Here is a 25,683-nt window from a genome sequence, read left to right on the forward strand (position 1 = left end):
GGTTGAATTACATACATGGAAGTAACATTAATGAAGTGATATTCATACAAAGCTCTGAGCTCATTGGCCTAAAATAAACTGAGGTAATACATTTTCAGAGAAATAAAACAACAAAAACCATCCCTCAGTTGGCACCTAAGATGATTGCGTCAGCAGTCATTTGTCTTAACTATTTTGATCAGATTCCTCTAACTGTAAATTATTGTTACTTCAAGCTACAGGCCAAAAAAAAAAAAAAGAAAAAAAAAAGGAAAATATCCTGTTTCCCTCCCCCCTCAGCCTGTGTGGATGATGGAGCAGTGAGCTCAAACCGTGTGGGAGGTTTTTTGTTTTAAAATTTCTTCATTCCCTTAAGAAAAGCTACTTTTATCTCATTATTTTTTAAAGGATACATGGCTTTTAATTTGGTGAGAAAATACCCTTCCCGTTAGGAGGATTCTGCCTCATTACCTCGTTAAAAAACAGCAACAACAACAACGCCCTCCTCCTCTCCAAATTTGCAGAACTAAAGGAAGCATAAGTTAAAACAACATTTGTTGTTTGTTACTTTGATCAACAAGCCACTTCTCTCCAAAAGAAAAAACACCAAACCAAAGCACATTAAAGAGCAGTTCCTTCCCTACAATAAATCAGTCAGTGCAAACAGCTTGGTCTCCCAACTAGAGAAGAAAGAAAAAAAATGGGTCGAGGGTGTGGGAGGAAGAGAAACTGGAAGGCAAGGCGGGGGTTCTTCTTCAGTGTCTTCTTTTGCCGATTGGCGTAATGGCCCTCAACTGTTAGCTCTCCGGGCCTCCCGCAGACTCATGACCTGGAATCTGGCAGGAAGAACTCAATTAGTCTGTTATGTGGACTTCAACAACGTCTTTGGCCTAAGCTATGATACACACAGAACTTAACAAATCTGCCGTTGGCTAGTGCGTCCGAAAGAGACATTTCTCCAGAGAAAGACGACGCACCGCTTTCCTCTCTGCTCTACACTCCTGTTAGCTCTTTCTTCTTCTTTGATCCACATGACGAGAAAGGATATTTGTGTGTATCTGTGAGGGAGCTAAACGGGAAAAGAAAGAAAGAAAGAAAGAAGCTGGAGATGGGAGGAAAGAGCAGCCGCAGGAACAGTGATGAACTTCCTCTTCAGGAAGCATTTGGCTACTTTCTTCTTGTTCTTATTTATCCCTTAATTTTTTAAAAAAGTGTTTTTTTTTTTTTTCATTTCTAATTGTGGTAAAAACACACATAATATCAAATTCACCATCTTCACCTTTTCTTTTTTTTTTTTTTTTAAGATTTTATGTATCCGGCAGAGAGTGGTCACGAGAGAGCACAGCAGGGGGAGCTCAGAGGGAGAGGGAGAAGCAGGCTCCCCGCTGAGCAGGGGGCCCAGAAGGAAGTGGGGCTCCCAGCACCCTGGGATCCTGACCTGAACCGAACAGACACTTAACCAAGTGAGCCAACCAGGCGCCCCCATCTTCACCATCTTAAAGTATCCTCGTACTGTTGTGCAGCAGATCTCTAGAAAATTCTCTAGAACTTGCCATCTCTCTGAACTGAAACTGTGATACTTGTTGAACAGAGTTCCTCATTTCCTTCTTCCCTGGTGTTTTAAAATCAGACCTAAAAAGACGGCTGCTTCTGATTCTATCTCATGTTCTCATGACCTCACATGTTAGGAAGTAAAAACATTTAAACGTCAATGCAAAGGGAAAGATACATGCCTTCCCTGAACGGCGATACTTGTCTGCGTTTCTTTTCCATTCCACACATTCTAAGACAGGTGAAGGAGGAAACAGATCCTCGCCCTGAACCTTCGGGACACTGGTCTCTCTGGCTGACCCTAACATTGCAGTCAAGGGGGAGTCGTCCTCTAATCAGAATGATGCGCCTTACCAAGAGCACGCATCAGATTTCCAGAAGCCAACCTCTCCCTCCTCCCCGCCCAGCCTCCCCGCTCCCCGCCGCTCTCCAGCAGCTGTGACACGCTGGTCTCCGGTCTCGTGGTTCACACCAGCGGCCGGGGGCCCCACTTGCGCTGGCCCCAGTCTTCTGAAGGCTGGCAGTCAGGCAATAAGAAAACCAGGGGTGTAAATCACGGGCTCAGACAGTTTCCTGTGGGGGAGCCTTTAAGTTCCCATCAGAGCTTTTCATTCTAGCACATGCAGGGGAGACGACTGCTCCCTTCAGAGACACATACAGATGCAGACCAGGGATGACAAGTGAGGCGAGATGCAGACAGACAGCGGATGGCAAGCGTCGAGTCGAGACACTTGGCACAGGCTTTTGTTCTTTTGCCTAAAACATATCCTTTTAATGAGGAGGGGGATCTCATGCTGGATTTAGAGAAAAATAACCAAATTCTTAATCTGGCAGTTGCAAAGCTCCTTCAGTAGAGGAAGGTTTCTCACTTGATAGTAATACGGAATCACCACTGGTATTTCTAAACAGGTTTTAAAGCACCATTTGTTTTGTGAACTCTGTAGTTCTGTTTTGGGGGGTTTTGTTTGTTTGTTTGTTTTGTCTTTGTTTTTTTAGAGAGGTAGGGAAAGAGAATCTTAAGCAGGCTCCATGCCCAGCACGTAGCTCCATCTCAGGACCCTGAGATCATGACCTGAGCCGAAACCAAGAGTTGGATGCTTAACCAGGGAGCCACCCAGGTGCCCCTGGAGCTCAGTAGTTCCAAAACTCCAATGAAGGGGCCCCTGACTGGCTCAGTCAGAGGACCATGTGACTCTTGATCTGGGGTTGTGAGTTCAAGCCCTACATTGGGTGTACAGATGCATATAAAGCATATAAATATGTTTAAAAAGAAAACACCCAGGGTGCCAGGGTGGCTCAGTGGGTTAAAGCCTCTGCCTTTGGCTCAGGTCATGATCCCAGGTCCTGGGATCGAGCCCCGCATTGGGCTCTCTGCTCAGCAGGGAGCCTGCTTCCCTCTCTCTCTCTGCCTGCCTCTCTGCCTACTTGTGATCTCTCTGTGTCAAATAAATAAATAAAATCTTAAAAAAGAAAAAGAAAGAAAGAAAGAAAAGGGAACACTTCTAATCCAATTCCTTTTTATCCAAAGGAAATAAAACAACAACAAAAAAACCTGAAATGGCATATTAATTGGGGATCTGTTCTCTGTCGGGCACTGCACCCTGTTGAGTTCCCAGATGCGTGGAAAAGATGGGATCTCTGCCCTCTAGAATGTCACTGTCCACTTGTCAACCCCCTGGACTATATTATAGTAGAGAAGGCTGAGGGCTGGAGTAAGCTGAGGGACCAAGTCAGGGGACCCCGAAGTTCTCTAAGGGATATGATAAGCCAAATTCAGCAGAGTGCCCGAGACCCAGCGTTCAATAAATACAAGTTGTTGAGAACAAAAGTGATCAGAGCACCATCCAGACAGACACTGGCCCCAGGAGTAGCTCTCATTGGGGATACAAGGCATACGCACAACAAAACGAATAATGCTTCAAAGCAGGATATAACCAGCACCAAAAATTCGGCTCCTAAATTTGGGGTGAGAAATGGCTAGAGCAGCTGGGGAAGGGTCTTGAAAGAACGTGACTTACACAGACAAAGGGCGCCGAGAGCAACCTGGCCTCAAAAATGAGATGACAGCCATGCATGTAACGGCCCAGGGACATTAACGTGTCCCATACCAACACGTGCTATGTACCGGGGCATCCAGGACGATGCGTAATCCCTGCTCCCGAGACACTCTGAGCCTAGGAGGGGAGGCTGCTGTTTGAATGGCATCCAAAACTCTATGGGAGGGAAATGTGATCCAGACTACAGTAGATGATCAAATGATGTATTTTTGAACATTCAGAGGCGAGGGAAATTGCTTTTGTTGAAGAATCAGAGAAGTTTCATTGAGAAAGAAACATATTTCTGGTCCTGGGAAGTTGGCCAGAATTTCCTTACTAGAGATTGGGGTAAAGGTTGAGGGAGGGCTCTCAACCCAGATTGGGGGGTGGGGGTAAATAAAGTGTCAGGGAGGGAAACCAAGGCTTGTTGCAAAAATGGTAATTATTGGATTCATTAAAGGTAGTTAGAAAAACTGTCCCTTATAGCTGAGTTAATAAGGACGGAATCAGGCAACGTTAAGTGTCCTTCATTTGGGAAAAAGCACAATTTTTAAAAGGGGAAAAAAGTAACTTTCCATTTACTGAGGAAAAAGAAAATCATTCTGGAGAGATATGGGGCTTTGCTCATCCTCCATTCGATTTATAAGGCAAAAGGGTTTTTTCTAAGTAGGTTTCTTTTCCTTGGTGCTCTGAGTGGCACCCAAGACTTTGCCTGTAGACAATGGAGGTGTTCACTTTCTTTGCCTGCAAGGAGGAACAATAGGAACTTGTCGGGTCACTAAAGGGGTTTAACCCGCAGTGTTATCGTGGTCATCCAGGGTGGTTATAAGAACAAGGCACGGACTTTGGAGTCAGGCAGGTCTCTGATTCTTCATTCTGTGCCTCATACACAGTTGTACCTTGGCAAGTTACTTAAAATCTGAGCGTGGGGCGCCTGGATGCAGTCGCTTAAGCGTCCGACTCTGGGTTTTGGCTCAGGTGATGACGTGTGGGAGGTGGAATCGAGCCCCACATTGGGGGGGGGGGGGTCCATGCTCAGTGGGGGGTCTGCTGGAGATTCTGTCTCTCCCTTTCTCTCTGCCCCTCCCCCCACTTGCACTCTCTCTAAATAAATAAATAACATCTTTAAAAAAATCTGAGCTTCAGGGTGCCTGGGTGGCTCAGTGGGTTAAAGCCTCTGCCTTCAGCTCAAGTCATGATCTCAGGGTCCTGGGATCGAGTCCCGCATGGGGCTCTCTGCTCAGCAGGGAGCCTGCTTCCCTCTCTCTCTCTTCCTGCCTCTCTGCCTGCTTGTGATCTCTGTCAAATAAATAAAATCTTAAAAAAAAATCTGAGCTTCATCTCTAGTCTATAAAATGAGACTGGTAATAGATACCTTGACATGTTATTATCAAATTAGAACGAAGGCACAGAAAGCCCGAGGCAAGGTGTGGGGGCTTGGACTAGGCGCAAAATGAATGGTGGCTCTGTGAGGCTGTGGCTCGGCTCTTTCTGGTCCACCACCAAGAAATGTCAGCCAACAGCCTGCCAGGATCTGCCCAGGACCCTGTGACCTTCTTGCCTTTGGCCAGCATAAGTGCACTCTGGACACCTCCCAAAGGTGCAGATTACAAGAACTTTAAAAATGAGTTTTCTCTCCGATCTTATCTTCTGGTTCCTAGGCAAGAGCTCTAAAGTATGCGGAATAACCCTGATATCCGGCTTGGAGTAGAAGAGTTTCCTGAACACCTACTGGGAGAAAGTTGGGCTCAAAACCAAATCAGCTGGAAAGTAAAGGGAATTTTTGTCATTGCTTGAATCTACATGTGAAAGTACAACATAAAACTGTGTGACTTGGGCGGAACGAAGGCGATCGTGGTGCGTGGCGACTAGACTCTTTAAAAGCACGTTGCTTGTGGGTTTTTAAAGAATAAGGCAGTTGAACTGGCTTCTTGGAGTCAATAAAGTGAGACTGCCAGAGAAGTAAACAGGAGTGACATTTAATTTCTCTGTTTTTCTTCTGAGAGCCAGAGAAGCTAATGCTTCGAGACCAATGAAGCTGCCAACTAGCTCGTGGAAAATTTTATTTTCAAAACCAAGCTTATAAATGAAGATAAAAGTCTTTTTTTTTTTAACTTAATACACCAAATAGGATTTACGTCCTTTTGAAAAATCTGTAGACATTAAACACCGTATCGTCTAAATCTTAGTAGCCGTAAATCATCAAAGTGAGTCATCCACATCTCAGAAATTCCAACTGGTTTTACCTCCGCGATTTTCCCTGTTTTTATCCCTTGAAGTTATACTTCTGTAGCACCTTGGGTTTTTCTCAAAGCAGATGTGGCAGTGTTGATGACATTTAAATGTGTAAATATTTATATATGGATGCCTGGGTGGCTCAGTTAGGTGTCTTCCTTCAGCAGAGGTCATGATCTCAGGGTCCTGGGATGGAGTCCCAGTGGGGCTCCCTGCTCCGTGGGGGGCCTGCTTCTCCCCCTCCCGCTGCCCCTCCCCCGGGTTCATGCTCTTGCTTGCCTTCTCTCGCTCTCAAATAAATAAGGTCTTGAAAAAAAATATATTTAAATGCAAGATTTCATAGAACACCGTCTTAGGAAGAAACCTAGCCAGGAGAACAGGTGTTTTGATGCTATGAATAAAATTAAGATGTCCTTTTGGAAAGGTTAAAATTCTGATACAAGGCAAAGAGAAGTGCCAAGTTATGGGGCGTTTCTTTTAAAAAGGAATTTTGTTTTTATTGAAGCTGTGCATTGTTATAAAGAAACCATTGTGGGTGACTCTGACGACTTCTCTGGGTCACAGAAACGGCTCTTTAACCACAAATAAGTCAGAGGTTAGCACACAGTGGAATAACATGAGACTTTTAGTCATTAAAGCAGATTTCCATGAATCAGTGGCTCGGTGTGTATGCGAGTTCCCAACAGGAGCGCCCGTCTCCACAGCCACGTCTGCGGGCTCCTCACCATCACACGTGGTCACACTCAGGCACCTCAGCCTGCCTTCAGGCTCTCCGCCCACCGCGCTCCAGGCGTGCAGGGGTTTTCCATCCCGATTACTCTCCCTTGGTCTTCCCTTTTCTCTCAGCTCCCGCCCTGTCCCCCCCGGCACCCCTCCGCACCCGTCATCACGCCGACTCCGAGGGAAGCAGTTTCTGTGAAGCTACAAAGGGCAAAGCAGCGACAGGAATTGCGCTGCGTTCCATCTCTCAGCGGGTCATGCTTCTTCCTCTTCATACGTCCCCAGATCCTTATTTATCCTCATCTGTATCTTCAGAAACATAGGAATATTTTTCTAGAAAGGGAAAGAACAAATTTAAAGCCTCCATCAGAAAGTATTGCATTATGTCCCAGAACAGATTTCAATCCTCAGTTCTTACAGCGCTTGGACATCATCTATTAAGATACCCTCCTTCCTGGGGGCGCCTGGGTGGCTCAGTGGGTTAAGCCTCTGCCTTCGGCTCAGGTCATGATCCCAGGGTCTCAGGATCGAGCCCCGCTTCGGGGCAGCCTGCTTCTCCCTCTCCCGCTGCCCCTCTCTCTGGCTTCTGCTCTCTCACACTCTCTTTCTCTCAAATGAATAAATAAGATCTTTTTCAAAAAATGTTAAAAAACAAACAAACAAACAAAAAAAACAGCCCGGCTTTCCTTGACGGGAAAGAATGTTGGTGCTCCTGCGCAGGTGCTGGTTGGCGGCCAATGCCGGCCGGCTCAGCCTGGTCTGCCCTCGCCCACGCCGCCTCCCTACTTGCCCTGCTGCGCTCTCCCCAAGGACAAGGTCATGCCGTGCCCGCATCTGCACTGCCGCTGAACCCAGGCTCTTAACGACCTGTCACTTGCGGAGTTCTACCTTTCAGGACCCAGGGTCGTTGGTACTCACTGTCACTTATACCACATGAATTCTCCAAGAGGCAGAAGCCCTTCACATACCAAGCGCCCGTCGCCTTGCTCCAGAAGGGTGCTGCCGCGATGGGGAGGGGACAGCTGTCGTGGCACGGGCAGCCCTGTTCGGAGCCGCAGAGTGAAACAGGAGAAACACCTGCTCTGTCTGGCACAAAGGCCTGGAACCCTGGCCAGGCTGACTTGCTTGCCCTGCACCCGACCTGTGCGTTCTACAAGCAAATTTACAACGAGGATTTTCTTCCTGAAATTTTGCTTGTGACCAACATTTACGTGAAGACCAGGAGTTGAAGATTTTACTGTGATTATCCCACAGAATCCTCATTCTTCCCACATCCAGTTAATCTTGACTTTAAATGCAACTGAATTAATAAGAGCCAAATCCAGTAAGTGCTTATTTTATGTCAGAGTCTGTTCTGTGCACCTCACAGCTAGACCCCCAGCAATCCTAGCACTCAATGTTGGTTTTGTTTTAAAGATTTTATTTATTTATGTGAGAGAGAGAAAGAGAGAGCATGAGCAGGGGGCAGGAGGCAGAGGGAGAGGGAGAGAAGCTGGCTCCCCGCTGAGCAGGGAGCCCCACTTGGGGCTCCATCCCGGGACCCCGGGATCATGACCTGAGCCAAAGGCAGACGCTTCACCGACTGACCCCCAGTCACCCCTCGAGTTCAGTTTTTAAGCTCTCATTTTGTAGATGAGGAATTTGCTTCATGGGCAGGTAATGACAGGCCCAAGGTCACACAGTAGGGCCTGTGGCCAGGATTCCAAGTGTCCTGCTCCGGAGCCTGCACTCTTAGCCGCGAGGCAATGCTGGCCTCACAGGCGTGGGACTCTCCCGCAGGCCTTATGGTCAGAATGAGTGAGCCCGGCCCATCCCACTCAGTCCCTCCTCCACATACATCGGTGTGACTTCTTCAAGGTGCAGACCTTATCAGGACGTTGGTGTAACTTCTAGCGATTTCTCATCGCCTACAGGATAAAGTGCAGATCATGAAGATGGCCCCAAAGGCTTCATTTTCCTCATCTGCCTCTCCGTCTACTCCGTCTGCCTCCCGCCCCCACCCTACCATGTGACTTACAGATACCCAAGTAGCCTGTTCTCTAAGATGCTTCCAGACCTTCGGACTTTCTGACCTGACCTTTCTCTCCCCTCCTCTTCTTACCCCAGTAAGCCCCTGCATGCTCTTCAGGACCTCTCTCACACATCTCTGGGCCCTTCCTTGACATAGTCTCTCTGCTACTGGCACACAGATGAATCAAAATAAAAACAGCAGTGTTTTGTTTTGTTTTGTTTTGAGTTCTCACAGGCTAGACACACGGTGCTGTGCCTCGTTCATGTTTGCTGGGCACAAATCTTGAGCCACACACACAATTATGGGGGAATGTACCTGCTTCCTTTCTAGAAACGGACTGTAATTTCTGTTTCGAGAGCTCATTCGGCACAGACAGGAGCTTAGTCACAGCTGATTCCCAGGCTCCTCCAGCTCCTGGGTTGCGGCAGAGCTGTGAGGGCCTGAAGCAGAGGCAGGGGGACACGTGTGTCACAGGGAGGCTGAGTCGCTCCTTTGACCTCCACGTCACCATCCGCTTGTGCTGCTGTCTGAAGTGTCTGGTTACCGTCCAGGCTGGGAGGGTGGTGTCTGCCGCTGCCTCAGATCCATCCGGCGTCGATGCCGTCTTGGCTTTTCTAGAAACATCCTGCGTCTCCTGGACCACCCTGGTCGGGAGCACTGGTGGAAGGCGTGGCGCTCTCTCCTGCCCAGCTGCCTCACACAGACGTTTCTTTGACTCCTGCTGAGCTCCAGCAGCTGTGGGACGAGGCCTGCTCTCCAGACTCTTGCTTGGGGGCCTGTAGACCTTCTGCTTGCAAATCCCCAAGCGTATCTGGAGTGTCTGTCTTGGCCCGTGTGGGACTCAGAGTTACCCCAGCTTCTAACTTCCCTTCGCTCTCTCTGACTCTCTTCGCCCCTCTTTGTGAGTCCTAGAAAGCTGTGGTGTCCGTTGTGGAGAAAACATGGGCTCTGAATGAGTATTCTTTCTAATCTTTTTCTTTTTCTTTTTTTTTTTTTTAAGATTTTATTTATTTGACAGACAGAGATCACAAGTAGGCAGAGAGGCAGGCAGAGAGAGAGGGGGAAGCAGGCTCCCTGCTGAGCAGAGAGCCCGATGCGGGACTTGATCCCAGGACTCTGAGATCATGACCTGAGCTGAAGGCGGAGCCTTAACCCACTGAGCCACCCAGGCACCCCTCAGTCCACACTCTTGATCACCACACTCTGCTGTTCTTACCACGTGGTGCTGAGGTAATTTCTTCAGGTGTCTCAGTTTCTGCTGAGCACTGGGACATCAAGGCTAGGACCTCATCCAGCTTGAGATCCTCAAAGCCTGACACTTGGCAGGTCCTCAGCAGGTGGTATTTGAGTTGAAATGGGCCAAGGAGAGAGAAAGGAAGGGAAGGAAAGGGGGAGAGAAAAGGTCAATGGGAAGATCTTCTCTTAGGCTCTTCTAAAACTTCCGGAATGATCTTCTGCCAATCAAAATCCAAGCAAAATCTCTGGTATGTCCAAATCATGTCCAGAACAGCATTCTCCTTACGTGACACTGTCAGATTACTGAAGACATAGAAATTATTTCCTCGTGTCCAGAAAAGAAAGGGGTGTAGAGTCATCGGCGACACAGCAGCAACAAGAGAGGGTCACAGGTACCCGCGCGTGATGTGCCCAGAACTAGTGACGGCTGTCGTCCCCACTGGGGGCCCGGCTGACGTTTCTTTACCTTCAAGACATTATCATCCAAGCTGCTGGTGGTGTATAACTCCGGTAACTTCTAGAATTTCACCCTCCCTTTCTATGACATTTTTGTCTGAAAACGCTTATTACCCCATTACACAAGTCCTTCCGATAACAAATACCGTATTTCTTAGACGATGTGTCTAGGGGAAGGGTGAAGGCTTTAGGCTGTGACGTGCCCAAGAGGCCATAAAGGCAGGTTTGCCGAATCGTTTCTCTCTTTGTTCATGATTGTTTGTCTACAGTGCGCCTTGTTTTGACACTTTTTATTAGTTGATGTTACTGGGGCGCCTGCCGGCTCTGTCCGCGGAGCACGCCACTTTTGGTCTTGGGGTTGCTGACTTGGAGCTCCATGTTGAGGGTCGAGTTTACTTTTTTAAAAAAAGGTTGTTATTTGCTATTGTAACAAATACTGTAACACAATAAAAGTAACGTGAGAAAGTCAACATCTTCCCGTGCCGCCTCTTTGGGGTAACGTCCGTTAACAGTCTGAACAGTCTGCTGTCTGTTCTTCCTTGTGTTTTCCTGTTTCCTGTTTTCCTTAACGTATGTGTTTGAGCACATCGTCACGTTACAGGACCCAGATGTTCCTTGCGGGTCTCGACCCAGATGTTCCTTGCGGGTCTCCGTCCCGCGCTCACCCTCGACTTCCGCCCTGGAGCGGTCATCTCTCGTCCCCCCTCCTCCCTTCTCTCGTCCCCCCTCCTCCCTTCTCTCGTCCCCCCTCCTCCCTTCTCTCGTCCCCCCTCCTCCCTTCTCCTTCTCCCTCTCTCGTTCGTCTCCTTACTTTTCATTTTCCCTCCTTCCCTATTAGCCTCGCAAGACCCAGACTCTGAGGAAACTGAGTTTTCACCCTGAAGCTGTGGCAGCTCCAGCTAAGCTTTGGGGACAGACTCGATTCCTTGGGCTGTGCCTTGCGGTCTGACGAAGCCTCAGCCCGAGAAAGTGAGAGGCAAGCGTGGGAAGAAATAAAATACCCCATTTATCAACGTTAGCAGACTTGGTTGAAACATTTCAGAACTCAGGGTGCTTTGGTAATTATTGAAATCTTTATGGTAAGCATTTAATTCAAAGACTAACTTATGATTATTGTTTTTAAAAATGCCCCCATTCTACAGAGGTATTTAAAAGCAAAAGGTAGGGACACCTGAGTGGCTCAGTGGGTTAAGCACTGTATTCGCTCAGGTCATGATCCTAGGGTCCTGGGATCGAGCCCCGCATCGGGTTCCTTGCTTGGCGGAGAGCCTGCTTCTCCCTCTCCCTCTGCCTGCCACTCTGCCTGCTTCTGCGCACTCTCTCTCTCTCTCTCTGACAAATAAATAAATAAATAAAATCTTTAAACATAAATAACTAAATAAAAGCAAGACGTAAAGTTATGGTTAGCCCCCAGGATTTCTCTTCCTGCAGTTCTACTGCCCAGGAATAGTTTAGTATTTCCTTTCAGAGGTTTCTCTAGACTTGTATAAAATATACTAAACATTGTATATCATGTGGCTTAATCCTATGGAGATCTCTGGGTACTACCTCTAGATCTTTCTCCTTGTCATTGTGGCACGATCTGCTTCGGAATTCATCTAACCATTTCCAATACGAGCGCTTGCTTCTGATTTTGATTTGCTTCTGATTTGGTTGCTTCTGATTTCCAGGATGCAATTCTAATCTTTCCGCCAAAACTTTCCCAAGAGAATGCTGTCCGACCTTGTCTCCTTGGTGACATGAGTCACTCTTCCTTTCATCGTTGACCCCCTGCAGCACTGAAGATGTCCCCTGTCTCCTCCATGTCCACGAAGCGATCCCTTCGAGGCTCATCTCTTACTTTTGTTGCTCTGTTCTTCTTCTGGCTTCCATTTAGACCTGTGCAGCTTTGATGCAAGATCCCAGATCTGGCCCCCTGGGATGCGAGATCCCATGATCTGCCCCCCTACCGCCGTGCAATGGTAGCGGCCCACACTGTGTGTGCACTTTGACCGACCTAGTCCCGCCCTCTCTTTTCCTTGGGTTCTGGCCTCTGCAAGACACCAAGTAGCTTTCCAGGTGACAGGTTCCCTAAAGACCTTTACTTGAGACCCTGGTCCTAGGGCCCCAAAGAACAGAAAATACAGCAATGACTTTGTCAGTAAGAGTCAGCTGCCCGGGGGCGCCTGGGTGGCTCAGTGAGTAAAGCCTCTGCCTTCCGCTCAGGTCATGGTCTCAGGGTCCTGGGATTGAGCCCCACGTCAGGCTCTCTGCTCAGTTGGGAGCCTGCTTCCCTCTCTCTCTCTTTGCCTGCCTCTCTGCCTACTTGTGATCTCTCTCTGTCAAATAAATAAATAAAATCTTAAAAAAAAAAAAAAAAAAGAGTCAGGTGCCTGCAGGAGAGGATGCCTTAAATAAGGAGAGAGAGTGGGGGAGCTGTTAGCTGGGACCCCTGGGGGCTCCCTGGGTCCTTTACAGGAAAGGACTGTGATGGGGGAAGACTGGCTGAGAAGACAAGGAACGGAGAAGCTGAACGATCCTACAGGATTTTCCCCTCCACGTTACGATCGCCACCTCATGAAACTGAATTACTTCTGATGGTTGTCGTCGTTTTAAATGAACTTTCTTATTGTAAATTTCCATTTTCACATCTTGCTCACTAGGATGGTGGTTTACTTGTTTTTGACACTGTGAGCAGTTCAAAAAAATTAAAATATTTACTAAAGTGAATATTACATTAGAAATTATGTCCGCATTAAGCCTGACTACCTATTTGAGAAGGAAGCACCCCAAACGTTCTCCAGATATTTTCTCTCTGAAGCAAGAACCCATGTTTCTCGCCACCCCCCCCAGGTTTTCCACAGTCCATTTTATTTTTTTTTTGTTTCAAATTTTTATTTGTATTCTATCTAGTTAACATCTATGTAACACTGGCTTCAAGAGTAGAATTTAGTGATTCCTCACTTACATACAACACCCAGTGCCCATCACAACCAGTGCCCCCCTTAATGCCCATCTCCCACCCACCTCCCCTCCAGCAGCCCTCAGTTTGTTCCCTGTAGTTACGAGTCTTCTGGTTTGCTTACAAGAACCCACGTCTCACGTATATTTGTTCCTCTTGGTGAGTCTTTTGCATTGACTATTAAATAGTCCCTAGAACTGACTTTCAATATTCAACAGATATTGACTTTGGTTTTTGAAGGTGTCACAGTCAAAAGAAGAGTATAGATGAACCAGGGGATTTATTGCATGGCAGTGGCAAGAACAAACTGATATTGTCACTTAGCAAAGAATTTTGTGATTCAAATATAGTTTTCACATTAATACTTCATTTATTTGGAGTTATGGAAACAATGTTGGTAAAATTAGTAAGTAGTAATGATTGACTATTTCTAAGTGAAATTTAATTTTTTTTATGAAGTCAGCTGCCTGCCCAGCATGGAGTCCAGCATGGGGCGTGAGCTCATGACCTTGAGATCAAGACCTGAGCTGAGATCATGAGTCAAATGCTGAACTCACTGAGCCACCCAGGTGCCCCTATGTGAGCTTTAACTTACTAGTTTAAAGTACAAAGTATATTTCAAACCTATACTACTTTAAAACAGGAAAGAAGCTAAATCTGTGAAAAAAAATTCAGAACCCCATCACATATATGATTTCTATATGTCATTTCTTTAAGGCTATGATTAATTATATGTATTAGACTAATTGAAATTAAATAACTCAAAGAATAATTGCTGAATCTGTAATCTCGAGAAACACGGATTTTGAGATATATGAAAATCACCTAAATTTGTGAAGCTTTTTGTTTGAAAAAGATATTCGTTGTCACAGTTTTCTCCTTACTAACAAGACCTGACAATTGTAGGGAAGAACCAAGCCTCTGAATGTGTGTACAGTATGAATCAATCCGTCTGGAATTAGCATAGTCAATCTGATGTGATTTTAAATATTTTTAGCTTAGCCTGTTTATCTCAAACTGAAGTTTGGGCTTAGAAGTTGAAATGTATTTAAGAGAAACGGGAGGAGATGAAAGCACCAAGTGCCCGGACGTGCCACCGCGGCGGGCATCCTGTCACCACCCCTGTTTCTGACTTACGACCACTCTGCCATCACCACCTTGGTGGACCTTCTATATGACACTCTGCTGTGCCTCTAAGTCTCTGCCCTCAGCTCAGGTCGTGATCCCAGTGTCCTAGGATCGAGCCCTGCACGGGGCTCCCTGCTTAGTTCCCCGCTTCTCCTTCTCCCTTTGTCTGCTTCTCCTCCAGCTTGCGAGTTCTCTCTCTCTCTCTTAAAATAAAAAAGATCTTGGCATTTTTTTAAAGCTTTCTTTCTTGATCAATATATCTGTTTTAATCTTTTAAAAAATGCTTTGGATACTACTGTGAAAGCACCATTTCTGGGTACAGTCTTTTTTTTTTTTTTTTTTTTTTAAGTAAGCTCCACGTAAGGAATTTGAACTCCCCACCCTGAGACCAAGACCTAAGCTGATTTCAAGAGTCAGATGCTTAACCCACTGAGGCACCCGCGGTCCCCCGGAGTACAGTTTTAATAGGAACTGAAAGGCAGCATAACTTTACAGAGACCATCTTTAATGGTCTTGGAGTCGAGCCATCCCTCCTCTTGATACATGGAGCCATTCCAAGGTCATTTATCAGTTCTGCTCTCTGGGGGAAGACCCTTCTGCAGCAGAACTGAGGGGTGAGGTGAGGGAACTTGCCCCTCGTTGTGCAGGGATGTTAGCGGCATTCTGAATAGGGGTTTCTTCATTTCCAAGCTCAGCTTTGATCCCATGAGACAGGTTCTTTTTTCTTCATCTACAAATATCTGACAATGCCTCTGTGTTACAGATGCAAGTCAAAGCATTGCTCCAGAAGGTGCGGTACAAGGGAAGCCCAGGGATTTCCATCATAGTGATGGATTTCTCTGATATAATATAGGCGGTGTGGGAGGTAAGATTTGGACCTAAAGTATGTTTTTCATCACCAATTTAAAGCGATATTTTATGCAGGAATAGAAGGATCTCTTCCACCCTCATGAGGTTTCACCCGAACCGGAGCCCTCAGGAAACTAGAAAAAGCAGCAGCAGAACAGGTCTCCTCTGTTCTGCCTGCAGAGCTCATGGCTGTGTCTTCCAGCTGATACTTCTCAAGTCCTCAACATGGTGGCAGACGTGACGTGCTGTCTGTACTGAAGGGCTCACCACTTATTCAAAGCTGAGGTTGTGAACATCACTTTCACCCAAAACTAGATTCCCACGGGACATTAAACACGGAGCAGGCAACCCGAGCCTCCCAGCTTCCAACCTGCAGCAATGTGTGTGTGTGTGTGTGTGTGTGTGTGTTGATTATGGGGCAGGTGTACAGGTGTTTGTGCAAGTCTGTAGTACCGTATGGAAGACTGCATCCAGTCTGAAGGGGAAGGAAGCCTGTGCGTAAAGGCTTCAGTAGAGGTTTGCTGTGACCCTGCTGTGGGGGCTACCGCTTCTGCAGTTGGCCAGGTTGTAACAAAGACTGCGGCCGCGTCAAGAAGAGTGGTTTCAGCTCTCCTGGAACTCGGGCTTCTAGTTCCTACCTAATGAGGCATTCTCTTCTCTGAGTCTGTACGTGCACTTACTGCCTTAAATACAGAACCTGAAATTTTAACAACAGGGATTCCGCTTGAGTGAGAAGAAAGAAAACCGATCTCAGACGCTTCTGTTATCTCCATCTCCGGCGATGACATGGGAGAGCAATTAAGGAAGGTAGTCTAAGGGAAAAATCCTTCCTCCATTGAAGGAGGCCGCGAGGGCTTTAAAGAAGACGAACCCACAGGCGCATACCTTCCCGAAGAGCATTATTAACAGGGCAGCGAGATCACTAGTGCAGAACAAGCGCATACGTGCGCCTTGTCTAGGACCCCGGCGTTGGCGAGGCTGGGTCCGGCCGCGGGAGGGACAGCCCGGCCGCCGCGCAGTCACGTGCCTCTCCCCGGGGTGATGCTCCCGAGACAAAACAGGGCCGGGAAGGGAGGTGGCCGCGGGGCGCGCCGATCGGCCGCAGCCTGCGTCTCCCCGGCGGGCTCATACCGACTCGACGACACACGGAGGGAAAGGATGGTTGTTTTCCATGTAACGTGAGCTTTTTTGTTCCCCCTCCAAGCTGTGAACTTTTTACCTTGCTCCATTCGCGCGTCGTTGGAGCCGTTGCCGACCGCGCGGGCCCCGAGAGCGAGCGCGGGCTTCTGCAGTCGGCGCGGGGCTCCCGGGTCCGCTCCGTCTCGGAATGGGGCGGGGGGGCGGGCAGGGCTCGGCTCCGAGCGCCGCGGAGGGGGCGGCGCGGGCAGCGGCGTGCGGTCCCCTCGGTCCCGCGAGGGCCACGGCGGGGCGAGGGGAGCCGGGCTCTCCCCCGCCGGAGTCCGCTCGCCGACCTCGGGGACCGCCTCTGCCATTGACATGCAGATCCGGCCCCGAGCGCCCCGGCCAATCCCCGAGGCCGCCTGCGGGATTACCTGGGGGCGAGCGCCGAGCGCGCGCGGCCCCTCCGGAGCGGCCCCGCGGCCGGGAGGCGTGGTCGTCGCGCGCCCCCGCACCCCCCCGGTCCCCGGCGCCGGGATCCCGACCCCGGAGCCGCGCGCCCCGCACCCGCCGCGCCGCAGCCGCAGTAGCCGGGACCGCGGCGCGGGGCGCAGGGCGCGGCCGAGCCGCCCATTGTTGAGCGCGGCCGGAACCGCGGGCGATGCCCTGCGCCGCCGCCTCCGAGCCGCCGCGAGGTTTGAACTTGGCGTGGGCCCGGATCCCGGCGAGGGGCGATGGTGAGTGCGGGGGGCGGCCGCTCCCCCGGCGCGGTCCGGGCGCACCGAGGCCCGGCCGCGGGGTGGGGTCTGTTCTCTCTGTCCCCTTGGGCGACGGTGCAGGACCCGCGCGCCTCGGTCCCAGGGCGGGCTCTCCCGGCCAGCGCTCGCCAGCTGGGGGTGGGGGCGCGCCCCGAGGGTCCCCCGACATTCCGGGCCTGGGTTGGTTCATTATTATTATTATTGTTACTAATGATGATGATGATGATGATGGCAGCAGGAACTGCCACTCCGAGAGGAAAATAATTGCAGATTATTGACAGCATGAAAACTTTTCGGAAGAAATGATCTGTGAAATATTTTAATTTTGATGAATTGCTTCGCGGGGGGCCCCTACTGAGCTGAGGTCGACTTGCCTCGCGTCACTTGGCCGGACTGGTTTCTTGAGGAAAGGGACCGGTCCCAAATGGGCTTTGAGGAACAGGTTTCCCGCCCCCCCCCCACCCCCGCCAATTGTTCCAGATCTTAAGGCAGTTTTTTTTTTTTTTTTTTTTTTGAAAAGGTGTGTTCCACGTCCATGGAGCAGAAATTACAGAACAAGAATGAAATGAGACCTGACATTCGGGACTCTGAGTTGCCCAAGGGATAAAAGTGCTTTGCCGCAGGGTGTGGAAGGGCTTATAGAATTTCCATGCCAGGAGCATCCTGGGGCGGGGGTGGGGGGTGGCGGGAGTGGAGGGTACGTCTGTCTCTTTATCTCCCTGGCATTACTTTTTTTTTTTTTTTTTAAATCATAGTGTGATGAACCTCTGTGCACGGAGGCTTTTGGGCTGGGCGAGAGCGCGCACCCGCGTGCGTATGATCTCCATGGAGAAGCTGCTGGGAGCTGTCAGGGGCTACAGGAAATCTTGGGGAGGCTCATAAAGATTGTTCTGGGCGTTTCCTATTTCTACTGATTTACTATTTAAAGGCTCGTTATTTCCAATTAGAAGTGTTAGATGTTTAGCTAAATTCTGCCCGTAAATAATTTCACCAGAAGTGGGTCTACATTTTAATTAAACTTGATGGCTATTTTTGTCTTCAATTTTTTTTTTTCTGATTATGAAAGTATTACATGATTGTTTGCAGAAAAGGTGGACTGCACAGACAGGAGAAAGCAGTAAACGGTTATTCCTAACAACAACTTTTATATTGTATGTTAAGGCCTAGTTTTTCATAGAAGCCTAGTCATTTGAAAACTTTGCAGCTATGGACATTCTTTTAATTGCTAACAAATTTGGTTTAGGAATTAAACTAGGAAACGCCAAGGAAATAAACTTGCACTTTAAACAAAGGGTCTGACCAACAATAACTTCTTCACGTGGCTCATGGGACGGAATTTATTGTGGCAATTTCTCCTGAATCAACTTCCCACATCTGTTCCTGACAAATGGTTTCTGTTTGTGGAGGCTGTTTTGTAAATACGTGTTTCTGCCATTAGGGTAAAGGGCCCAAACATATCCCTTACCGGTGCGTGTAGCTAGCGAGGCTCACAGAGTTAATATTTTTATTGGTTTCTACATCAGAACTTCCTCACTGTACGCTTGATAAAACCCTGGAGAAGGTTACCAAGGGATGTTGTGGAGAATTTACTTCCCTGGAGGTTTTAAGAATAGGATAAACATTCATCTGCTTTCAGTGCAGCACAGTCTGGATAAAGGAAGATGGGGTCACCTCTCTAAAACCCCAAGTGAAGAATTCTAAGTGCATTTCAGTCTTCAGTAACCTGGGACCAATGGGTCTAGAGCTCCTGAGCCCAGGGAAGCCCTGTTTTATGTAAAACAAAGATCCTCTTTTGGGAAGAAAGATTTACAATTATCCCTAGGACCTGCCAGTTCTTTTCTGTTTGTGGATAGAAAATCAACAGTGATTTAATACTTTATGAGAATTCAGGTTGAATATAGTGTAAGTTGTGTGATTTAAAATAAATGAATGAACTGATTCATGGGAATGACAGATTCTGCCTCAGGTGGGGAGGGGTGTACGTGTCATAGCCTCCCATCTCAGGATGATGTCCCCGAGAGCTCTCTCCACTCTGGATCCAACCTTCTTTCCAGTTTCCTATTTTTTGTGTTAAATCTGATTACATTTTTACACCAACATTCCATTTGACTTTTTTTCCCTCAGAATGAATTCTTGTGTAGCGCTTTTGCCCAAACCGCACATATTTCGGTACTTTCTATCGGAGGCTGCTCTCCTGGGCCAGCAGGGCTGCCCTATTGCGGGTTTCTTGCAGAAGGTCCGAATTTCATGGGCTGCTGCTTCCTCTGCCCCCCACCCCCCGCTTGACGGAAGTATCCTGTAATTCTAACCACAGTGTGACCTCAATGGCGGTGACACCTTCCTCCCTTTCCGTAATGTCACTTAATCAGGAACAGCCACCACACTTTCTCCCCAAAGGATCACCGGGAGGGGTTCACTTTCTAAGAAAGGTTGTGTCGAAAAGAAAGTGGAGAAGTCCAGAGTCTCCTGGCTGGGCAATTTTTCACTTTGCCTGAATTGGCTGTCATATTCCTCCACGCATGCCAAGCATGTTTTCTTATGCTATAGTAACGCCCAAAGAAGGAACAGGAGTGTAACAATGGCCTTTCATTTGTTCAGCAAACATGGACTGTGTGGGAGGCAGCCCAGGGGATGGAGAGGGGTTCTTTGCCCTCAGGGAACTCGTCATAGAAGGGGACATATCAAATGCTACTAAACTAGTGCCATTCTGAGGGAGTCTAGGGGTTAAGAACTTCAGGTTTATTATAAGTTAAACATATACCAACCCCATGACCCACGGTTCATTCCCCTGCCTAGCTATTTACCCAAGATAGATGCAAACAAATGTCCACAAAAAGACTTGTACGGAATGTTCATAGCAACTTTATTGATAATTGCCAACAACTGGAAACAACCGTGTGTCCCTCCAGAAGATGATGCCCCGTGGTACAGCTGTGCAGTGCGACATGACTCAGCAACCGAAAGCTGGATGACCCTCGGACCCATTGTATTAAAGAAGCCAGACACAGAAGAATTTCTAAGCAATTCGATTTACGAAGTACTAGAACAGGCAAAACTAAGCTATGGTAGAAAAGTTAGTGGTTGAGAAGCAGTGGTAGGGAAGTTAGTGGTAGGGAAGTTAGTGGTTGCCTCTGAGGGGTGGAGGGATTGGAAGGACTTGAGAGGTTTTTCTGCAGCAGCGGAGTTGTAGGTCTCGTTTTGAGTGATGGTTGCATAGTTCTACCCAATCCAGCTCCATCAAACTGAACACGTAGGGCCTAGGCATTTTATTGTATGCAAAGCCTTAGTTCAATCAGAAGAAGAAAAGTACAGGTTCTAGAACCAGACAAGGGTATACATCCCATCTCTGCCTCGCGGTGTAGGTTGCCTTGGGGAAATTATTAAATGCCTCTGAACCTGAAAACAATGGACAAGAACGAAGCGTCTTCATAGAGTCGTTGTGTGGACTGAGTTTAATAATGGAAGTACTTGTTTAGTAAGGACCCAGTAAATGTCGGCTAGTACTCCCAGGCCCTGAGAGAAATATAGATGTGGTTTTGGTGTTGATAGAATTATCTGTACTTTTTGTAAAAGCCATTTCATTTATTTAAGATTGTGAAGGATCCTGTAACCTATTAATGGATCTCCTTAGCATTGGATGTATCTTCTTTTTAGTAAGTTCTTTCTTGGAGGTTGTTAAAGTTCTTGCCTACAGCCTACCTCTTCAAAATACCAGTGGGCCTTTTTGTTGCCAGCAGAGGTAAAAAGAGAGGACATACCCATGAGGCAAACCCCTCTGTTTTTGAGGACTGATTTAATGAAATTTGTTGAAGCTTAACGGCCAGACCTTGTTTACAGACCAACTTTATGACTTCCACAGGGAATCCAGGTGAAAAGGTTACATTTTACAGCCTCTTTTGAAAGGTGGTGGTGGACAAAAACTCTTGAACTCTGTATCAAGTTGATATTGTGCTTCTTTTCAAAGGGACCAACTGACTTGAATTTGCAGTAAGATACCTTGGACAGAGTGGTAAATATGATAATAGTTTACTTAATCCATTAAGCTTCAATTATTTGAGTTCAACAAAGTGCTTAGGAAAGATATTATGTACCTTGCCAACTCCAACAGAGGCATTTTGTTGTTGGGTTGGTGTAATTCATTCAGTAAACATTTATCACACGTTTACTGAGAACATATTAGCCCTGGGAATTCAATCACGACTGATAAGATGTTTTACACTCAGGTTCTCAGACGCCCTGACTGTAAGTGTGAATGTGTATTCATTTCTCTTGGAACTATTTTTCAGAGCAGAAGGCTCTGTCTTGGGCTACTCTTGTTGGTTTTTTGTTTTGGGGGACTTTCTGTTTGTTTCATTTGTGTTTTTGCCATTGGAAGTGTTTTCTTAAACATCAGAATTACTTGCTAAGGTTTTCTATTATTATCTTCCTAAAAATAAGAAAAACGAAATGTTCTTCTAGAGAAAGGCAGTTCAGTATAGTGAGAAGGTCCTAGATCATGGAGATGGAGAGCCCCCTCCCGCCACCCGAATCCCAAGCTCTGCTACCGGCCAGTGGTTTAGGGCAAGTCCTTAATTCTTTGAGCCTCAGTTCCCTTATGTGTAGAACGGTGGTGATAACACCTTGGAAAAGGTATTCATGCCACAGATTGAGGCTGTTCTAACCATCAAATGACAAAACACAGGTAGAAGTAAGGAGCCTGGCCCTGGTGGGTGTTAATTTCGGAAACGTATTGAGTCCTTGCTAAGAGGGAAGCAGTGCCTGCGAATCTTGCATCTTCACACTCCTGTGAGGGAGGCCCTCTTGTCGTCCCCCTTTAGAGGTGAGGAAACCCGGAACCCACGAGGTTCGGTAGTTTGCTGAGGGCGTGGAGGCGGCAGGGTTGGAACTCCACCGGGTCCTGCTGCTCAGCCGATGACTCTCGTGGGAGAGGTCACTTGCTTTTCCCCTTGAGGTAAAATTATTTTTAAGATTTAATTACTGAAGTACGTGGGGTTAGTGCCGCCATTATGGGGTGCAGGCAAGGGAACGCTGGTGACGGAGGAATTGGTTGACCACGGCAGGGCGGGGGGGGGGGGGGGCAGGAAGGCGGTAATGAATGTTTCCCCAGGCCCTCCAAAGTCTGCCCGTCAGTGGCCCTCTCTGAGCCTGGCCTTCAGCCCCCTATCACCCCTGTGGCTCCAACTAAGAAGTCGATCCAGAAACAAAGGTGGGTGGAGAACTAGGCCACCTGTTAGAATTTGGCCTAGATTTTATGAAGCCCCTGTAGGGATTTTCATAGTTGTGGTATTACCTCGGTCTCCAGAAGGAAGGCCAGATGAAAGATGGTCTCCAGAGCCCTGTCATGGCAAGAGGGAAAGTAAACTGATCTGGGGTGTTTCTGTTCCCTATTTCCGTTGGCATTTCCTCAATAGATTCTGGAGAACCCTGAGCTAGACTTGAAAAATGAATGTCAAGTGTACATTGAGAACCCTACTGTTTTAATGAAGCTTTAGGTCACATTGGCCAATTAAAATAACGTGGGGTGGGGGGCACCTGGGTGGCTCAGTCGGTTGGGCGGCTGACTTCTTTGTTTTGGCTCAGATCATGATCTCCTGGGTTGTGGGATCAACCCCTGCCTCAGGCTCCGCACTCAGCAGGCAGTCTGCTTGAGGAGTCCTCGCCCTCTGCCCCTCCCCCACCCCTCTCTACAATGGGTAAATAAATCTTTAAAAAAAAATGTGTGAAGGCCTGTGGGGAACATGTAGTTAAATAAATTATAGATAGGATTTCCTGTTTAGATGAGAGCCTTTGCACTAGATCTACTCCCCCTACCACCCCCCCATTTCCATAAAGTCCTAGTTGTTGTGCAAGATACTCTGTATTCGTGTTCTCATTGTCCAAGCCTCTCCTTTGCAGTGTAGCTGAACAGCTAGAACATCAGGACTTTGCCCCAACTACCCAGACGGTGCCTGGTCTCTTCACAGACCCACCCAAGAAGCTCCCCAGCAGGCAGAGCAAGTCCCACGGGAGGCAGCGGGCTGCTGCTCGGGTGTGGGGAGAAGACCCGTTGGGAAGTGTTGCTCGCAGCCTGTATCTGAAGGCAGGCCATTGTGCACCAGCCCCGGGTTGCCCCAGTGGGCCACGCTATCACAGGGCACCTTCCTGGCAGATGAAACTCTTGGGGTTCTGCTCTCCAAAGGGGAAGAAAGAAATCTGGAGGAAAACCCCGCAAGAATCTTGGCTCCTTGGCTGTCCCCAACCCTTTAAGGCTGCTCTGCCCTTACTCGGCTTTGAGTCTGACTCACAATAGACCAGAGTCGCTCAAGTGAGGAGAAGGGCAGGACGGTCACTTGAAGTCCCTCCTGCCTCTTCACCATTGCCTCCAGCCTCTGCCCCTCAACGTTAAGCCCTTTGTGTCAGTTCCCATGGTTACCTCCTCCCCGCCAGCAGCTGGAATGCCGCAGTGAGAAGAGGCTGCCTCCCCCACTGAGCCAGGTCTGGCTGGGCTGAGGCCACAGTTGTGTCGCTGGACCGGTGACATGGGGTCACAGCCCAGTACCTTCTCTTTGTCACGGGTTCTGTACCTTTCCCAGGCTTGGCAGGTTGGGGGTGCCAAGGAAGGGGTGATGAGAGGTGATGCACAGGGTCTTTCTTGCCCCGGGCCGGCCTAGCTCCTCCTTGACCTGCCAGACTCCGGCCTGAGGCCATTTCCTTCTGTGCCTTGGTGCTCCCTGGAGGGGAGGACCGACTCTGCCCAGAGGAAAGGGAGCACTCCACTTCCCCACCTGCTCTGCCTTTTAAACACGCAAAACCCATTTTATTGCCCGTGGCTTTGTTGTGCTTCATAGATCCTGTGTTTTTACACAGTGAAGGTGTGTGGCAACCCCGCGTTGCGCAGGCCTGACAGCACCATTTCCCAACAGCATTTGCTTGCCTCTTGTCAGTGTGGCACATTTTGATAATTCTTGCAATATTTCCAGCTTTTTCAGCATTCTATTATTTGTTACGGAAATCTGGGATCAGTGATTACAGCTTGCTGAAAGTTTAGATGAGAGCATTTTTAGCAATAAAGTTTTTCCAAGATTTTATTTATTTATTTGACACACAGAGAGCGGGCACAGGCAGAGGGAGTGGGAGAGGGAGAAGCAGACTCCCCGCTGAGCAAAGAGCCTAATGCAGGACTCGATCCCAGGACTCTGGGATCAAGCTCTAACCTGGAGGCAGACCCTTAACTGACTGAGACACCCAGGTGTCCCAATTCTTAATATTTTAAAATGATGTTTTGAGAATGGTGTGCTAACCTCAAGACATAGATTACATCAGTCCCACTTTTGTGTTCCATGTCGGTGGGCCCGGAATACCCCTGGAGGGGGTAGGGTAGTATTGGGGTGAGTGGGGGCATACAGGAATAAAAAACAAACACAAACAAACAAACAAACAACAAACAGAAAAAAACTCTTACACTAATCCTGTAGGATCCAAAGGAAAGGAAAAATGTTGGGGACAAGTAGAAGCTCAGCCTGTGGAACCATAGTTAGAAACACCTTGAAAAGGTATATTGTAAACCACAATTTCTTTTCCACAGATGGTCTGCCTAGGGGCACATGGGTGGCTCAGCGGGTTAAGTGGCTGCTTTCAGCTCAGGTCAAGATCTCAGGGTCCTGGGAGGGAGCCCACAGCGGGCTTCCTGCTCAGCGGGGAGCCTGCTTCTCTCCCTCTGCCGGCCTGTCCCTCTGCTCCTGCGCGTGGGCTGTGCCATGCACATGCGTGCTCACTCTCTCTCTCCCTCTCTTATCTATCAAATAAATAAAATCTTTAAAAACAAAAGCATAAAACAGATTGCATTTTGGTACCTTGCCTTGCGTTCAGACCTGCTTCCCAAGAACAGAAAGCAGCAGCTGCAGGAGGGCTTGGGAGACGGATTCCTGCTTTGGGCGAGAGCACAAGTTGGAAACACTCAGGTTTGTGATTTGGAGGCACTTAAATAGCACGGAATGTCTGTTATCTACCCTAAACAGCAGAACGAATCTTGCATATTGTGGACACAAACACAGTTGGCAGGAGCTGAAAACAGTGCGTGTGAGCTTCTTTCTAAGACCCAGTAATCCTCTTGGGCAAAGTGAGGATTAGGCCTTCCTCACAAACAAGGGTTGGGGGGGTGGGTTCATTTTTGCTAAGATTCCTCAGCTGATGCTGCATTTAGCATGGGACCTGTTTCCCTGGGTGAATGACAATCACCACTTCCAGTTTTGATGCCCACCCCCCTTCTCCAGGCAGGCTTAGGACAGGAGCGACTTACTTTGCATGTAAAGAGTGAAACCTTGGCTCCCACAGACCGCACTGTGACCCAGGAACCTTCCAGAGCCAGAGCCCCTCCACTGCCTGCAGGAGAGGAGGGAGGTCTTGCCCCAGAGCCTAATGTGGGAGTGCTCCAGGGACTCAGTGCTTTGTTTTTTTTAAAGATTTTATTTATTTGACAGACAGAGATCTCAAGTAGGCCGAGAGGCAGGCAGAGAGAGGGGGAAGCAGGCTCCCTGCTGAGCAGAGAGCCCGATGTGGGGCTCGATCCCAGGACCCTGAGATCATGACCTGAGCCGAAGGCAGAGGCTTTAACCCACTGAGCCACCCAGGCGCCCCGCCACTGCTATTATTATTCTAGAGGACAGAGGAGAAAACTGAGGCCCA

At 48.3% G+C, this 25,683-nt stretch overlaps 1 protein-coding gene across 7 annotated transcripts in view; it reads left to right on the top strand.

Moving 5' to 3' along the window:
• Positions 1–25,683, top strand: part of SHROOM3 (shroom family member 3) — a 290,162-nt gene that overhangs the window by 202,655 nt on the left and 61,824 nt on the right. The window contains exon 2 of one of the 7 annotated variants that reach the window (XM_032334631.1): positions 15,858–15,949. The exons of 4 other annotated variants lie outside the window; for them this stretch is intronic. The gene's annotated coding sequence lies outside the window, so the exon portion shown is untranslated. Of the gene's footprint in view, positions 1–15,857; positions 15,950–16,229; positions 16,316–16,893; positions 16,999–25,683 lie in introns of those variants that run through there. 2 more of the 7 variants (XM_032334629.1, XM_032334627.1) reach the window with 2 other exon arrangements.

The sequence above is a fragment of the Mustela erminea genome, chromosome 2 (assembly GCF_009829155.1).
Source record: "Mustela erminea isolate mMusErm1 chromosome 2, mMusErm1.Pri, whole genome shotgun sequence".
NCBI classification, from domain to species: Eukaryota; Metazoa; Chordata; class Mammalia; order Carnivora; family Mustelidae; genus Mustela; species Mustela erminea.